Here is a 19,200-nt window from a genome sequence, read left to right as displayed (position 1 = left end):
AACAAACATGCAGGGGAAATTGATACGGACAGAACGGTGAAACAAGCAGCGGGCATATGTCGGGGTAATTAGTTAGCAAATTTTAGCCTGTGTTTATTGCCAGTGCCAAAAAAAAATGATCACTGACAACAATAAAAAAGACTCAGGACCCAGCAGTCTACGATTTCACTCCAACACCCTGGGGAGGCTTCAGATAGCAAATTGCATCAAAAGTTGCGTTTTGTTCCTGCTCCTGTCAGATAACACCCTTAACTGGATTTTTTTTTTTTAACATTGTCTTGCGGCTGTCAGCTTTGGCGTGGCACCTGGCTTTATCTTCCTAATTAATCTCATTTAATTAATTATATTCTGCTGCACATCCCACATCTCCCTTTTTATTAACTTTTAACAAGTCCACGCAGGGCACCAATCAAACCTCGAGGAGAGAGGGAAAAAGAAACGGACATGGGGGGGGGGGGGGGGGAGATCCTCATTTATTTTTCAGGGAGCTGTGTCGAATTTCTCTTCGAATTAGAAGGTAGCGGGAGAGGGGGTTGGCGGTAAAAGAGATGCCTAGGAGCGGTGAGGCATGCCTTGTAGCCCAGTTAACCTCCTCTCACCTTCAATTTGCTTGCCCCCTTCTCCCTGGATCGTGATCCCTTTGTGCAGGGCATCAGTGCAATCTGTGTAAAAGTGAAGAACAGCACATAGCAAGACGGGGCATCACTGGCTTCAGGCAGCGTTTGTGTGCCCCAGGCAGCTATGAACATTACAATTATCGGCCTGTTGAATGGGCGGCAGGGTGGCGCAGTGGTTGGCACTGCTGCCTCGCAGTGTCGGGGACCCTGGTTCGATTCCTGGCTTGGGCCACTGATTCTGCGGAGTCCGCACATTCTCCCTGTGTCTGTGTGGGTTTCCTCCGGGCGCTCTGCTTTCCTCCCACAGTCCGAAAGATGTGCTGGTTAGGGTGCATTGGCCGTGCTAAATTCTCCCTCAGTGTTACCCGAACAGGCACCGGAGTGTGGCCATTCGGGGATTTTCACAGTAACTTCATTGTAGTGTGAATGTAAACCGACTTGTGACACTAATAAATAAACTACTTGCAAATTCATCAGTGTATTTCTGATACACTCCAGAGTCTAAATTAACCTCACGCTGCTAAAAAGGTTTGTAGCTCTCAATGTCACAGTCTTTGATATAATTAAGTAACCAGCGGTTCAGACGAGTCAGTAAATGACATGATATTGATTTAATCTGGGTTGGGATTAGGTAACACTCTAACTGCCTGAAATGAGATTGCTGCCTTACATTCACTAACTACCTCTCGTCCTAATACATGATAATGAGCACATTTTTGATCTGTGACAGTCTTCTTTCGGATGTTTGTTCTTCAAGTAACCTGATGAATAAATTTGCAAATAGTGTTGCACAATTTAAACTGAAGAGAGTTGATGCTCTACGTTAAAAAAAGAATATAAGAAATAGGACCTTTCCATTTAACCATTCATGGATGTGGGTGTTGTTGGCTGGGCCAGCATTCATTCTTCATGCCTACTCAGCCTTCAGAGTGTGGGAGTGAGCTGCCTTCTTGAACTGTGGAAGTCCCTGAGGTGTAGTGCTGTTAGGGAGGGGGTTCCAGGTTTTGACCCAGCGACAGTGAGGGAACGGCGATATATATCCAAGTCACAGAGTCAGAGAGGTTTACGGCAAGGAAACAGGCCCTTCGGCCCAACTTGTCCATGCTGCTCCTTTTTAGAAACATAGAAACATAGAACATAGGAACATAGAAAAGCTACAGCACAATACAGGCCCTTCAGCCCACAAAGTTGTGCCAAACATGTCCCTACCTTAGCGATTACTAGGCTTACCTATAACCCTCTGGTTCGATTCCTGGCTTGGGTCACTGACTGTGCGGAGTCCGCACATTCTCCCCGTGTCTGCGTGGGTTTCCTCTGGGTGGCTCCATTGGTTTCCCTCCCAGAGCTTACCGCCTCCACCACCGTTGCTGGCAGCCCTGACATCTCCTCTGTACCTACTCCCCAGCACCTTAAACCTGTGTCCTCTTGTGGCAACCATTTCAGCCCTGGGAAAAAGCCTCTGATTATCCACTCGATCAATACCTCTCAACATCTTATACATGTCTATCAAGTCACCCCTCATCCTTCGTCTCTCCAAGGAGAAAAGGCTGAGCTCACTCAACCTATCCTCATAAGGCATGCTCCCCAACCCAGGCAACATCCTTGTAAATCTCCTCTGCACCCTTTCTATGGCTTCCACATTCTTCCTGTAATGAGGCGACCAGAACTGAGCACAGTACTCCAACTGCAACATTATCTCACAACTCCTAAACTCAATTCCTCGATTGATGAAGGCCAGTACACCATACGCCTTCTTAACCACAGCCTCAACCTGCACAGTTGCTTTGAGCGTCCTATGAACTCGGACCCCAAGATCCTTCTGATCTTCCACTATGCCAAGAGTCCTACCATTAATATTATATTCCGCCATCCTATTTGACCTGTCAAAATGAACCACCTCACACTTATCTGGGTTGAACTCCATCTGCCACTTCTCCGCCCAGTCTTGCATCCTTTCAATGTCTTGCTGCAACTTCTGACATCCCTCCACACTATCCACAACACCTCCAACCTTTGTGTCATCAGCAAACTTACCAACCTATCCCTCCACTTCCTCACTACTACGGTCAGAACATTGAATACAGGAGTTGGGACGTCTTCTTGAAGTTGTACAAGACATTGGTAAGGACACACTTGGAATACTGTGTACAGTTCTGGTCACCCTATTATAGAAAGGATATTATTAAACTAGAAAGAGTGCAGAAAAGATTTACTGGGATGCTACTGGGACTTGATGGATTGAGTTATAAGGAGAGGCTGGATAGACCGGGACTTTTTTCTCTGGAGCGTAAGAGGCTGAGGGGTGATCTTATAGAGGCCTATAAAATAATGAGGGGCATAGACAAGGTAGATAGTCAATATCTTTTCCCAAAGGTAGGGGAGTCTAAAACTAGAGGGCATAAGTTTAAGGTGAGAGGGGAGAGATACGAAAGTGTCCAGAGGGGCAATTTTTTCACACAGAGGGTGGTGAGTGTCTGGAACAAGCTGCCTGAGGTAGTAGTAGAGGCAGGTACAATTTTGTCTTTTAAAAAGCATTTAGATAGTTACATGGATAAGATGGGTATAGAGGGATATGAGCCAAATGCAGGCAATTGGGATTAGCTTAGGGGTTTAAAACAAATGGCGGCATGGACAAGTTGGGCTGAAGGGCCTGTTTCCATGCTGTTAACCTCTATGACTCTGCTAAGCTAGTCCCAATTGCCCGCGTTTGGCCCATATCTGTCCACACCCATCTTATCCATGTAACTGTCGAAATGCTTTTTAAAAGACAAAATTGTACCTGCCTCTACTACTACCTCTGGCAGCTTGTTCCAGACACTCACCACCCTCTATGTGAAAAAATTGCCCCTCCGGACCGTTTTGTATCTCTCCCCCCTCACCTTAAACCTATGTCCTCTAGTTTTAGACTCTCCTACCTTTGGGAAAAGATGTTGACTATCTAGCTGATCTATTCCCTTCATTGTTTTATAGACCTCTATAAGATCAGCCCTAAGCCTCCTACTCGCCAGAGAAAAAAGTCCCAGCCTGTCCAGCCTTCCAGTGAGGTAGGTGTGTGTCTTGGAAGGGAGTTTATTTGTGGTGTGTGCTGCCTTGTCCCTCTCGATGGTAGTGGTCTTGAGTTTGGAAGGGTTGCTTGGTGGGTTGCTGCAGTGCATCTTGTAGATGGTTCACACTGCTGCCAACGATGGTGGAGGGAGTGAATGTTTGTGGAAGGGGTAGCAATCAAGTGGGTTGTTTTGTCTTGAATGGTGTCAAACTTATTGAGTGCTGATGGAGCTGTATTCATCCAGGTAACTGGAAAGAATTCCATCACACCCCTGACTTGTGCCTTGTAGATGGTGGACAGACTTTGGGGAGCCAGGAGATGAGTTACTCACCGCAGGTTTCCAAGCCTCTGAAAACTTATCTGAAGTAGGCCATTTGGACCTTCAAGCCTGCTCCACCATTCAACAAGAGCATGACAGACTTTGCACCTCAATCCTACCATCCTGCCCTATCTCCATGTTCCTTAATGAGAATATAGCACTTGAAAACTCTGCAGCCCCTTACCTCATTCCTTTTCATTTATGATCTGCAAGGCATGGCGGCACAGTGGTTAGCACTGCTGCCTCACAGCGCCAGGGACCCGGGTTCGATTCCCAGCTTGGGTCACTGTCTGTGTGGAGTCTGCCCGTCCTCACTGTGTCTACGTGAGTTTCCTCCGGGTGCTCAGGTTTCCTCCTACAGTCCGAAAGACGTGTTGGTTAGGTGCATTGGCCATGCTAAATTCTCCCTCAATGTACATGTGCTGGAGTGTGGTGACTCAGGAATTTCCACAGTAACTTCATTGCAGTGTTAATGTAAGCCTTCTTGTGACAATAAATAAACATATGAACTTATAATTGCTACTTGATAGCTCTGTTGATGACGCCTTCCATCACTTTACTGATTGAGACTAAACGAATGGTTTAGTCATTGGCAGGATTGGATTTGTCCTGCTTTCTGTTTCGGGGGCATTTTTTCACATTGCTGGGTAGATGCCAGTGTTGTAGCTGTACTGGAAGAGCCTTGGCAAGGGGTGCAGCAAGTTCTGGAGCACAAGTCTTTGTTACTATTGTTGGAATATGTGCAGGTTAGGTGGATTGGCCGTGTTAAATTGCCAATTAGTGTCCAAAGATGTGCAGGTTAGGTGGATTAGCCATGCTAAATGTGTAGGGTTACAGGGATAGGGTAGAGGGGAAGGCCTGGGTGGGACACTCTCTCGGAGAGTCGATGCAGACTCGATGGGCCGGATGGCCACTTCCTGCACTGTCGGGATTCTATGTTTCCGTTCAATGGTTCTTGCCATCTCGAGCTTGATGTCAGCCGCTACTGCTCCTTGCTATCCTTTTGTAGAAGAGTCATATGGGCTAGAAACAGTTCCTGTTTCTCCGTCCACAGATGCTGGGAGACCTGCTGAATTTACCCAACATTTTCTGTTTTTATTTCAGATTTCCAGCATCTGCAATATTTTGCTTTTAATAAGCTCCTCCTTCACCTTTTCTCCCACTTGTTCAAGCCACAGTCGTGGGCTGATCTCTTTCATCTCACTTCATCCTTTTTAGCAAGACGCACGTAACATCACATTTTAAAAAGAAAGTATGTTTTCCGTTAGTTATGCAGCAATTGGAAGATGGAAGCTATGACGATAATGATAAAAGAATCAAAATGCATTGCCCTCACACAGACACATTACTTGAGCTTCAAGTCCCTCTCATTTTAATTTAACCCGATATCCTGGGTCTTTGTGTCTGATCAGTTTGCTACTTGATAAAGCTTGCATGACTGAGCCGAGCACCTGCTACACTTTCAGCAAGGATTCACTTTCTTTCACTGAGGCAGGTGAATCGTCGGAAAATGCCCCCACTTTATTGTGCCTTGTCTTAAAGTAAATATAGAAACTAGAAGCAGGAGTAGACCATTCGGCCCTTCGAGCCTTCTCCGCCATTCATTACGATCATGGCTGATCGTGAAAATCAACATCCTGATTCCCCCCCTTCCCCACATACCCCTTTAGCCCCAAGAGCTATATCATAGAATCATAGAATCCTACAGTGCAGAAAGAGGCCATTCGGCCCATCGAGTCTGCACCAACCACAATCCCACCCAGGCCCTATCCACATATCCCTACATATTTACCCACTAACCCCTCTAACCTATGCATCCCGGGACACTAAGGAGCAATTTAGAATGGCCAATCAACCTAGCCCGCACATCTTTGGACTGTGGGAGGAAACCGGAGCACCCGGAGGAAACCCACGCAGACACAGGGAGAATGTGCAAACTCCACACAGACAGCGACCCGAGCCGGGATTCGAACCCAGGTCCCTGGAGCTGTGAAGCACCAGTGCTAACCACTGTGCTACCGTGCCGCCCAATTTCTAATTTCTAATTTATCTAATTTCTTCTTGAAATCACACAACGTTTTGGCCCCAACTGTTTTCTGCGGTACTGAATTCCACATATCCCCCACTCTCTATTTAAGTTTACGTTTATTTTATTAGTGTCACAAGTAGGCTTACATTAACACTGCAATGAAGTTATTGCGAAAATTCCCTAGTCGCCACAGTCCGGCAGCTTTTTGGGTACACTGAGGGAGAATTTAGCATGGCCAATGCACCTAACCAGCACGTGAGTGAAGAAATTTCTCCTCACCTCAGTTCTAAAAGGTTTACCCCTTATCCACAAACTATGAGCCCTAGTTCTGGACTTCCCCAACCATCAGGAACATTCTTTCTGAATCTACCCTGTCTAACCCTGTTAGAATTTTATAAGTTTCTATGAGATCCCCTCTCACTCTTCTAAACTCCAGTGAGTATAATCCTAACCAATTTAGTCCCTTCACATGACAGAGCTGCCTTCCCTGTAAACCATGATACAATTTCCTTTTCCATCTGTACTGTTCTTTGTTCTTTGTATCTTTGTTTCCCTCAATATGAGTGAAATTTGTACGTATACCTGGGAGATAGACTTGTCTCAGTTTTAGCACTCTCACATCTGAGTCAGAAGGTGCGGGTTAGGATCTGAATCCAGGGACCTGTTCAGAACATAGGCTGACACTTCAGTGCAGTAGTTGAGGTGATGGTCTTTGAGATGGAATATGAAGCCAAGGCTCAGATGGCCCTCACATGTGGAATTGATAGATTCCAATATACTATTTTGAAGAAGATTATTTATTCCTGGTGTCCTGGTCAATAATTATCCTTTAACTAACACCTCAAAACAGATGGTCTAGGCATCATTATGCTATTGGAAGCTTGTTGGGCACAACTTGATTGCCTACATTATAAAAGTACTTCATTCACTGTAAAGCACTTTGAGATATCCTGGAGTTGTGTAAATTTACTACATCAGTCTTTGCGACGTAAGGGCGACACTGCTGCCTCACAGTGCCAGATACCCGGATTCAATTCCGGCCTTGGGTCACTGTGTGTGTGGAGTTTGCACGTTCTTTTCATGCCTGCATGGGTTTCCTTCGGGTGCTCCAGTTTCCTCTCAGTAAAGATGTGCAGGTTAGGTGGAAGAAGGAACTGAAGGCACTGTTGTTAAGTTTGCAGATGATACAAAGATATGCAGAGGGACAGGTAGTATTGGGGAAGCAGGGGGCTGCAGAAGGACTTGGACAGGCTAAGAGAGTGGGCAAAGAAGTGGCAGATGGAATACAATGTGGAAAAGTGTGAGGTTATACACTTTGGAAGGAAGAATGGAGGCAGAGACTATTTTCTAAATGGGGAACTGCTTAGGAAATCAGAAACACAAAGGGATTTGGGAGTCCTTGTTCAAGGTTCTCTTAAGGTTAACGTCAGTAGTTAGAAAGGCAAATGCAATGTTAGCATTCATGTCGAGAGGGCTAGAATACAAGAGCAGGGATGTACTTCTGAGGCTGTATAAGGCTCTGGTCAGACCCCATTTGGTGTATTGTAAGCCGTTTTGGGCCCTGTATCTAAGGAAGGATGTGCTGACCATGGAAAGGGTCCAGAGGAGGTTCACAAGAATGATCCCTGGAATGAAGAGCTTGTATGAGGAATGGTTGAGGACTCTGGGTCTGTACTCATTGGAGTTTAGAAGGATGAGGGGGATCTTATTGAAACTTACAGGATATTGCCAGGCCTGGATAGAGTGGACGTGGAGAGAATGTTTCCACTGGTAGGAAAAACTAGAACCAGAGAGCACAATCTCAGGCTAAAGGGACAATCATTTAAAACAGAGATGAGGAGGAATTTATTCAGCCAGAGAGTGGGGAATCTGTGGAAGTCTTTGCTGCAGATGGCTGTGGAGGCCAGGGCATTGAGTGTCTTTACGACAGAGATAGATAGGTTCTTGATTAATAAGGGGATCAAGAGTTATGTGGAAAAGGCAAGAGAACGGGGATGAGAAAAATATCAGCCATGGTTGAATGGCGGAGCAGACTCGATGGGCCGAGTAGCCAAATTCTTCTCTTGTGTCTTATGGTCTTAGGATTGGTCATGCTAAATTACCCCTTAGTGCCCGAAGATGTGCAGGTTAAGTGGGTTGGCCAATCTAAATTGCCCCTTAGTATCCAATGATGTGTAGGTTAGGTGGATTGGCCATGCTAAATTGCCCCTTAGTGTCCAAAGATGTATAGGTTAGGTGGATTGGGCATGCTAAATGTATGGGGTTACAGAGATGGATGGGGAGGGAGGCGGTGGGGGGGGGGGAGTTGGTGGTGGAATGCCTGGGTAAGATGCTGTTTTGGAGAACCAGTGCAGACTCGATAGGCCAAATGGCCTCCATTTGCACTGTAGGGATTCGACCGAGGACGCCATCAAGTTCTCTTTAGTGCAATTCAGTCATTTCCTTGCCCAATCCCCATGGTCGTGCGAGTGCATTTCTCTCAAGCGCACATCCAATTTTCATTTTAAATCATTGATTGTCTCCACTTGTGCCACCCCCGAGGCAGCGGGTTCCAGGTCCTAACCACTCGCTGCGTAAACAGGTCCTTCCTTACATCCCTGTCTGTGCATCTGTGCCCAAAACTGCAAACCTGTCTCCTTTCATTCCATACCATCAGCCAATGGGCACAGCTAGGGGGTTTTTTGGCAGTCACCTGAACCTTGCTCCCCCAGTGTCAAATCTCCCCTCAATCCGCCTCTGTCCAAAGTTTTGAAGTTTATTTATTAGTGTCACAAGTAGGCTGACTGAACACTGCAATGAAGTAACTGGGAGGTGACTGCCCAGTGGTATTAGCACTAGATTATTAATCTAGAAACTCAGCTAATGTTCTGTGGAACCCGGGTTCGAATCCCGCCAAGGCAGATGGTCGAATTTGAACTCAGCAAAAAGTATCTGGAATTAAGAATTATTGATGACCATGAAACTATCGCCGATTGTCAGAAAAACCCATTTGGTTCATGGGGGCGGCACGGTAGCACAGTGGTTAGCACTGCTGCTTCACAGCTCCAGGGACCTGGGTTCGATTCCCGGCTTGGGCCACTGTCTGTGTGGAGTTTGCACATTCTCCTCGTGTCTGCGTGGGTTTCCTCCGGGTGCTCCAGTTTCCTCCCACAGTCCAAAGATGTGCAGGTTAGGTTGATTGGCCATGCCAAATTTGCCCCTTAGTGTCCTGAGATGCGTAGGTTAGAGGGATTAGCGGGTAAATGTGTAGGGATATGGGGGTAGGGCCTGGGTGGGATTGTGGTCGGTGCAGACTCGATGGGCCAGATGGCCTCTTTCTGCACTGTAGGGTTTCTATGATGAATGTCCTTTCGGGAAGGAAATCTACCAGCTTTACCTGGTCTGGCCTACATGTGAGTCCAGAGCCACAGCAATGTGGTTGACTCTCAGCTGCCCTTTGAAATGGCTTAGCAAGCCTTTCACTTGAAGGACAACTTGGGATGGGCAATAAGTGCTGGCCAGCCAGCGACACCCATGACCTCTGAATGAATGAAAACAAGCCAGGCCACACTCCGGCGCCTGTTCGGGTACACTGAGGGGGAATTTAGCATGGCCAATGCACCTCACCAGCACGTCTTTTGGACTGTGGGAGGAAACTGGAGCACCCGGAGGAAACCCCGGCAGACGTGAGGAGGATTTGCAGACTCCACACAGACAGTGACCCAAACCGGGAATTGAACCCAAGGTCCCTTGGTGCTGTGAGGCAGCAGTGCTAACCACTGTGCCACCGTGCCGCCCCAGGTGAACAAACCCAGCCTCTTCCAACGTTCCTTCTCTCCAGGCTGAAGTGGCTCGGTACGAACCCATCAGCAAATCTTTCGCAAGCGCCCGACCTCTGACAGGGGAATAATTATTGCAGTGGTGGAGAGGGCGGTGGCATGGATCTCCATTTGAAGGGAGTCTGGGTTGAACAGCCTAGCTTTGCTGTTCCTCATGTTCAAGCATCAGTGGGTGAAAGGCGAACGATTTGCTTGATGGATTTCCCTGGGGACAAGGGGGCGGGGGGGCTGTACCCTTTGAAGAGCAAATGCTGGGAAACGGGGAGAGGTTTTTACGAGGAATGGCTGATGATAGCTGGCAACAGGGAGGTTTTTTTTGTCAGCAGCTTAGGGTTGGTTTTACTCCCTCGCACTTGCCCTACTCTGAAAAGCGATAAGTCCCTTGAAACAGTCATTCTCCAGTCTGTAAGCTGACAGCAGTGTGGATTAATCAGGAGTTTAGATAAACATGTGGAATTTTTATGAATAGTTGTGTCACAGTTTATCAGTTCATTCTAATGAGAAAATCAGCATCAAAGATCAGAAGTTGCAGGAAAAACGATTTGCATCGGCGGTCAGGTGTTCTCAGCTTAGGGCCTCTGAAATTAAATCACAGAATTGTTGCAGTACAAAATGAGGCCATTCAGCCCATCATGTCAGCACCAGCTCTCTGAATGAGCAATATATTTAGTGCAATTATCCTGTTTTTCTCTCCGTAATAATGCTCACTCTTCCTTATCAGATAACAGTCTAATTCCTTTTTGATTGCCTCAACCTACCGCTATCACAATCTCAGGCAGCGCATTCCAGACGCTAACCAGAGCGCGGTGAGGGCAGCACGGTGGCACAGTGGTTCGCACTATTGCCTTACGGCTCCTGGGACCTGGGTTCGATTCCCGGCTTGGGTGATTGTCTGTGCGGAGTTTGCACGTTCTCCCCGTGTCTGCGTGGGTTTCCTCTGGGTGCTCTGGTTTCCTCACACAGTCCGAAAGACGTGCTGGTTAGGTGCATTGGCCGTGCTAAATTCTCCCTCAGTGTACCCGAACTGGCGCCGGAATGTGGCGACTGGGGGATTTTCACAGTAACTTTATTGCAGTGTTAATGTAAGCCCACTTGTGGCACTAATGAATAAACTTTAAACTTTAAAAACTTTTCAGGTGAAAAATGTTATCCTCGAGTTGCTGTTCCTTCTTTTGCCAAGTATTTTAAGTCTGTGTCCCTGTCGTTCTCGATCCTTTCACAAGCGAGAACAGTTGCTCTCTATCTACTCAGTCCAGGCATCTCATGATTTTTAACACCTCTTTCTAATCTCTTCTCAGCCTTCTCTTCTCCAAGGAAAACAGCTCCAATCCCTCCAATCTATCTTCATAACTGAAGTGCCTCATCCCTGGAACCCATTCTCATGTATTCTTCCTGCACTCTCTCCAATGCCTAGAAATATTTCTTCAGGTGTGGCAGAACTGGAGGCAAGGGGTGGCACAGTGGTTAGCACTGCGGGTTCACAGCGCCACAGACCTGGGTTCAACTCCAGCCTTGGGCCACTGTCTGTGTGGTGTTTGCACGTTCTTGTGTCTGCTTGGGTTTCCTCCAGATGTTCTGGTTTCCTCCCATGCGCCAAAGATGTGTAGGTTTGGTGGATTGGCCATGCTAAATTGACCCTTAGTGTCCAAAGATGTGTGGGTTAGATGGATTAGCTAGGGTGAATATGCGGAGTTTCGGGGATAAGGTAGGGGAGAGATTCTGGGTAGGACACCCTGTCAGAGAGTCGGTGCCGAATCAATGGGCTGAATGGCTTCTTTCTGCACTGTAGGGATTCTATGGTTCCCTGATTAGAAAGTTGAGTCTGGAAAAGTGTCCTACACAAATTCAACTTGGCATCTTTGCTCTTGTACTCTATCCCTATAAATAAAGTCTAAGACGCTGTCTACTTTATGAACTACTCTCTCAACCTGTCCTGCCAACTTGAATGATTTGTGCACATGTGCACCCAGGTCCCTGTCCTTCTGCATCTCCTTCTGAGTTGTACCCTTTATTCTCTATTGTCTCTCCATGTTCTTCCTACCAGAATGAACCATTTTACATTTCCCTGCATTGAACCTATTCCCACACTTGTCTGGCCACTTCACCAACTTGTCTACATGCTTCTGAAGTCCAACGTTATCCTCCTCACACTTCACAATGTTTCCATGTTTTGTATTTTGATATTCTGCCCCGTGCACCAAAGTCTAGGTCATTAATATATCATCAGGCAAAGCAAGTGGCCCAGAACTGGAAATATCCGTTGACCTCGGGCGGGACTTTCCGATCTCGCTTGAGCGAGGCCGTTAAATCCCGACCAGACTATTCCAGTCTATATACGGATAATAACTCCCCGATCTCCATCTTTTACATCACCATTTCTTTATCTTTCAAGTTTGTTTGTAAACTGTACAATCGCCAAAGGTTATATTGATGTAAAATCAATGGGGGAATTTTCCCGCCCCATCTGCCACAGGAATTGTGGTGGGACACAGACCATCCGCGTTGACCTCTGGTGGGATTTTCCGGTCTCGGGGCGAGGGTTGCCAGAAAATCCCGCCCAATGGGTCCAGCAGTGACTTGCATTTATAAAACATCTTTAATGTAGGACAAAAATTCACATCGGCCGAGAGTGTCTACTTTGGGACATGACTTATTCACAGAGGTAGTTTTCAAGGGGGGTGTCTTAAAGTAGGTCAGGGAGGTAGAGAGCTCTAGGGAGGGAATTCCAAAGCTTAGGGATTAGATGGCTGAAGAAGGTTGTGGTGGGTGGTCGTATCCAATGAGTGGATTAATACTATGGGTTTCCTAGCAACTGCCTCATACTGGACCGGAACACAACCTCCAGCCCAAAGTTAATGGAGCTGCTCCCTAGATTTTCCGGTCCCACACACGACGATTCCTGGCAGGACTGGATAATAGACTCATAGAGGGGATTTTTCCCATCCTGCTCGCCACTGGAATTGTAGTGGGTGGGGGACGGACCATGCAAATGTCCAGATTTTCCCATTTTGGGATGAGTGTGGCCGGAAACCCCTGCCCATGGAATCATTCAATGCAGAAGAGGCCCTTCAGCCCATCGAGTTTGCACCCACAAATGAGAAACACCTGACCTCCCACCTACTCCCATTTACCAGCACTAGGCCCATAGCCCTGAATGCTATGACGTGCCAAGTGCTCATACAGGTACTTTTTAAAAGGTGTGAGGCATCCCGCCTCCACCACCTTCCCAGGCAGCGCATTCCAGACCATCACCGCCCTCTGGGTAAAAAAGTTTTTCCTCACGTTCCCCCCTAAACCTCCCACCCCTCACCTTGAATTTATGTCCCCTCATGACTGATGCTTCAACTAAGGGGAACAGCTGCTCACCTTATCCACTCTGTCCATGGCCTATACGTGTAGAAACACATGATGTGGAGATGCCGGCGTTGGACTGGGGGACACACATTGCCCACAAAGAGGATGGATTTTGAAGATTTCAGCTCCTTACACATCTGCATAATGTTTGATATCTAAAGTGGGCCAGGAGACCCTATGTAATTCCAGGCCTGTGCTGAGTTACTTGACATCAGTTCAGGAGACCATTGAGATGACACAACTGGTCTCAATGTCATAAGAATAAGTAGGTAGTTCTACTAATTATTCGCACAGTGAATAATTAGTCGAAAGGCATGCATAAGGCACGGATTGGAATGAGCCTGTCTATGCAGCATCCTTTCTGGTTGTATCACAACTTAGTATGGCTCCTGCTCTGCCCAAAACCGCAAGAAACTACAAAGGGTCATGGACGAAGCCCAGTCCATCACTCAAACCAGCCTCCCATCCATTGACTCTGTCTACACTTCCCTCTGCCTCGGAAAAGCAGCCAGCATAATCAAGGATCCACGCACCCCCGATATTCTCTCTTCCACCTTCTTCCGTCGGGAAAAAGATACAAAAGCCTGAGGTCACGTCCCAACCGACTCAAGAATAGCTTCTTCCCTGCAGCCATCAGACTTTTGAATGGACCTACTTTATATTAAGTTATTTCTCTATACCCCAGCAACACTACTTTCTGTACTCAATCCTTTCCTTCTCCCCTATGTACTCTATGAATGGTATGCTTTGTTTATATAGCATGCAAGAAACAATAATTTTTTCTGTATCCCAATACAGGTGACAATAACAAATCAAATAAAGGCTCACTGTCCACCTCCAGCAGACAGACAGTTAACTCTTCCATGAAACAAGAACATCCCTCTTTTAAAATCGCTGGTGAACCTCAGCCTGTACTGGACGCTCCTGTAATTGTGAACAAATTCTATTTTTGATTTTGTTTTGCTGACTGGAGACAGGTTCCTGTGAAGTTATACTTTGCGTCAAACTTACCCCACCGGAAATGGGTTGTCAGGCCCAAATATTCCGAGCTGGTGTTTATGCAACGTACAAGCCTCCTTCCAATCGAACATTTCCAACCGCATTAACATTTCCTTAAATTCCTTTCTCCTTTCTATAACTCATCCAGCTTTCTTTAATGATCTTTACTTTCCTTGTGCTAGTGAGTTCCACATTCTAACCATTCTCTGAGTAAAGAAAGTTCTCCTGTATTTCCTACAGATGAGAATCTTATACTTATGGTGCCTGGTTAGTTTTAGAACATGCCCATCAATGGAAATATCTTCACTATGCCTACCCTAACAAACTCCTTCCTAATTTTAAATTAGTTATTCATCAGCGCCATTATACAAAACCATTTAATTTGATTTGATTGATTATTGCCACATTTTGTGGGATACAGTGAAAAGTAATGTTTCTTGCACACTATACAGACAATACATACTATTCATATACTACTTGAGGGAGAGGGAAAGGAGAGGGTGCAGAATGTAGCGTTACAGTCATAGCTAGGGTGTAAAGAAAGATCAACTTAATATAAGGTAGGTCCATTCAAAAGTCCAATGGCAGCAGGGGAGAAGCTGTTCTTGAGTTGGTTGGTACATGATCTTTTTCCTGATGGAAGAAGGTGGAAGAGAGAATGTCCGTGGTACGTGGGGTCCTTGATTATGCTGGCTGCTTTTCTGAGGCAGCAGGAAGCATAGACAGCGTTAATGGATGGAAGGCTGGTTTGCGTGATGGAATGGGCTACGTTTACAACCCTTTGTAGTTTCTTGCATTCTTGGTCAAAGCAGGAGTCATACCAAGCTGTGATACATCCAGAAAGGATGCTTTCTGTGGTGCATCTATAAAAATTGGTAAAAAGGAAAATTTGCCTTTCTATAGCACCTTTTGCAACATCAGTGTAATAACCTCAATGAGGCCCCTGAGGTGGGCCTTTTGGAGTATGAGCTTCCTGACTGAGGGAGCGATTGCTTGCCCAATCAGGGAGTCTCCCCTGTGTATATATACATTGGGGAGTGTCAGGGCTACTGACACTCTGGATTCTGACTGCGTACTTCAAGCACTCACGGAGTCGAATAGAGTTGGTAAATAATCTGGTGAAGGGACACCGGCCTCGGAGGAGTTATTTAACTCAGGCTATCCCAAAATGCTACATAGTAAATGTACTTATTTACACAGTGAATTCAGTTCCCCAAAGTCAGGTGGTAGCCCCCTCACCTGGTGAGTTTCAGATGATTAGCCTGACACTTACTCTGCAGGGGGCTCAATCCTCAGTAATATGCAACATTATTTATGTCTTTACACACATTCACAAGGGTCCCCGGAAGTGGAGGTTGGCTGCATAGATGTATAGACAGTAAGAAATCTAACAACACCAGGTTAAAGTCCAACAGGTTTATTTGGTAGCAAAAGCCACTAGATGTATAGAAACAGAGAAACATAGAAAATAGGAGCAGGAGGAGGCCATTCGGCCCTTCGAGCCTGCTCCACCATTCATTATGATCATGGCTGATCATCCAGCTCAATAGTTTGATCCCATTTCTCCCATATCCTTTGATTCCCTTCGCCCCAAGTGCTCTATCTAAGTCCTTCTGAAAACATACAGGGCAGGGTTTTCCAGCTGCGCTCACCCCAAGGTCGGAAAATCCCACCTTAGGTCTATGGACCTTGCATGATCCGTGTCCCACCCGCTACAATTCCTGTGGCAGGCGGGACGGGAAAATTCCACCCACAATGTTTTAACCTCAACAACTTTCTGTGGTAGTGAATTCCACAGGCTGACCACTCTCTGGGTGAAGAAATTTCTCCTCATCTCCATCCTAAATGGTCTACCCTGTATCCTCAGACTGTGGCTCCTGGTTCTGGACACCCCCACCATTGGGAATATCCTTCCTGCATCTACCCTGTCTAGTCCTGTTAGAATTGTATAGGTTTCTTTAAGATCCCCCCTCATTCTTCTGAACTCCAGTGAATGAAATCCGGACTGACTCAATTTCATCTCTTGCCTCTGTCCCGCCATCCCAGGAATCAGTCTGGTAAACATTCACTGCACTCCCTCTATAGGGAACATCCTTTCTCAGATGAGCAGCCTGACCTCTCCTGAATCTATTTAGCAAATAACACTGTCGCCTGTGGCAATTAAACCCTGGCCATTTGACACACAGGGCGGGATTTTCCAGCCATGTTCGCCCCGAGTCTGGAAAATCCTGCCCGAGGTCAATGAACCTTTGCGTGGTCCATGTCCCGCCCGCTACGATTCTTGTGGCCAGCAGAACAGGAAAGCTCACCAATGGAGTTTGCCTTAAGGAAAGGAAATCCTATGTTTCCCATTCCGTGACTCTGAGGAAGTCTGCTGGTGCATCCTGCACCAGGCGAGTGCTCCATCTTGGGGTGGCGAGATGGAATGTGGGCGGCAGGCGGGTTGAACAGGTCTTCATGGTGTGGGTAAGCAGGGTGCAGCATGGGTGGTTTCATACAGCCTGATGGGGTATTTTGTTAGTCAGTGGACAGTTCTGTGGTGGAGTGATGTTGCATGTTTGCAAGGACAGGAAGTTAGAGAGGGGATGGGTGCAGGGTTACTGAGTGGAGTGTACCTGTTACGATTCGCACACACAGCTAATTGAGTAAGTTTAGTCAACGTTGTAATGTAGCAGCCAATTTCTTCGAAGTAGCGCTGTGGGACCTTTGATGACCATCCGAGGGAAGATTTCAATGTCTGATCCAAAAGGCAGCACCTCTGACACTGCAGCACTCCCTCAGCAAGAAACAGTAAGAAGCTACAAAATATCGCGAATGTAGCCCAGTCCATCACGCAAACCAGCCTCCCATCCATTGACTCTGTCTACACTTCCCGCTGCCTCGGCAAAGCAGCCAGCATAATTAAGGACCCCATGCACCCCAGACATTCTCTTTTCCAACTTCTTCTGTCAGGAAAAAGATACAAAAGTCTCAGGTCACGTACCAATCGACTCAAGAACAGTTTCTTCCCTGCTGCTGTCAGACTTTTGAATAGACCTACCTCGCACTAAGTTGATCTTTCTCTACACTCCAGCTATGACTGTAACACTACATTCTGCACTTTCTCATTTCCTTCTCTATGAACGGTATGCCTTGTCTGTATAGCGCGCAAGAAACAATACTTTCCACTGCATGCTAATACATGTGACAATAATAAATCAAATCAAAATCAAATCAGCACTATGGCCCGCAATTGGGTTGCTGCTGTTCCCATTGATGTCTCCACGTCACAGGAGAAGAAATAGCCGACAGTGTCCTGCTATGAATCATTGCCCAGTGTCTTGTGTTGGAAGTTCAAGGCGGGTCCATCGAGTGCTGTATCATGCTATTCCCCTGTGCTACTCTGAAGGATTGTCGTCTGAATGAGGCATTAGAAAGGCAAGAGTTCAGGGACCTGCATTCTAACATGAGTAGCATCTTCAGACTCATATCTACAATGTAACAAGTGTTTCTGCAGCGTAAGAGGCTTTATCTGTCCGATTCTGAATAATTAATGTCCACTCCCTCAGTCACTCCATTCCCATCCTCCTCCCTCTCTCTCTCCTGCATCCAGAAAACACATGAGTAGCCTTCTCTTAACCCACACCCGCTATTAATTCCTCTCCTTCCTCACCTTGCCTGCACTGAAGTGCTCTGAGATGTCACTTTGTAGTCAGAAGCACCACAAAAATATAAAGAGAGAGACCATATTTTATGAGTGGAATTACATAGTTAGAACATAGAACATAGAACAGTATAACACAGGAACAGGCCCTTTGGCTGTGCCGAACATGGCGCCAACTTAAACTAATCCCTTCTGCCTGCCCTTGGTCCATATCCCTCTATTCTGTGCACAGTGGCACAATGGTTAGCACTGCTGCCTCACAACGCCAGGGACTTGCGTTCGATTCCTAGCTTGGGTCACTGTCTGTGCGGGGTCTGCACGTTCTCCCTGTATCTGCGTGGCTTTCCTCCGGGTGCTCCGGCTTCCTCCCACAATCCAAAGATGTGCGGGATAGGTTGATTGGCCATGCTAAATTGCCCCTTATTATCCCGAGATGCGTAGGTAGAGGGATTAGTGGGGTAAATACGTGGGGTGAGAGGGTTAGGGCCTGGGTGGGATTGTTGTCGGTGCAGACTCAGTGGGCCGAATGGCCTCCTTCTGCACATAGGGTTTCTATGATTCTATTACTTGCATATTCATGTTATCTTAAAAGCCCCTTAAACGCCCCTATTGCATCTGCCTCCACCACCACCCCTGGCAGCGTGTTCCAGACACCTACCACTCTCTGCGTAAAAGACTTGCCCCTCACATCTCCTTTGAACTTTCCCCTCTCACCTTAAGTGCGTGCCCCCTTGTATTCGACATTCCAACTTTGGGAAATAGATTCTGACTGTCAGCCCTATCTATGCCCCTCATAATTTTATAGACTTCTATCAGGTCTCCCCTCAGCCTCCGCCGCTCCAGAGAAAACAACCCTAGTTTGTCCAGCCTCTCCTTATAGCTCACACAGTTAAATGTTAAAGGATATGTGATGAACAAAGCATCGTAGCTGTGAGGGACAGCTCGGTGGATAGGATATTAGGATGTAGATAGGCTGGAAAATTGGGCGGGGATCCTGGATTCAGGATTCAATCCTGGACCGGGGAGCGGCGCAGGCTTGGAGGGCCGAAGGGCCTGTTCCTGTGCTGTATTGTTCTTTGTTCTTTGTTTGTTCTTGATAGGGAATACCATTAGGTGATTGGATATGGACATGGAAACTTTTGTGGAGAGACAGGCTTTTGATGAGTGGGATGGTTTGCTCCCATATGCTGAAGTGTACAATGATCCGTTGAGTGGAATTCTCCAGCCGTTCACGCCGGCGGGATTTTCCGGTCCCGCTGCAGTGAATGAAGATTTGGCTGAGTGCCAAATTCTCCGTTTTCGCTTGCAGCGGGGGATGAATGGCTGAAAAATTCCAGCCATAATACATAAATCATTATAAACTATTTTAAAAGAC

This window comes from Mustelus asterias, chromosome 28 (genome assembly GCF_964213995.1).
Source record: "Mustelus asterias chromosome 28, sMusAst1.hap1.1, whole genome shotgun sequence".
NCBI classification, from domain to species: domain Eukaryota; kingdom Metazoa; phylum Chordata; class Chondrichthyes; order Carcharhiniformes; family Triakidae; genus Mustelus; species Mustelus asterias.
This window is presented reverse-complemented; position numbering follows the sequence as displayed.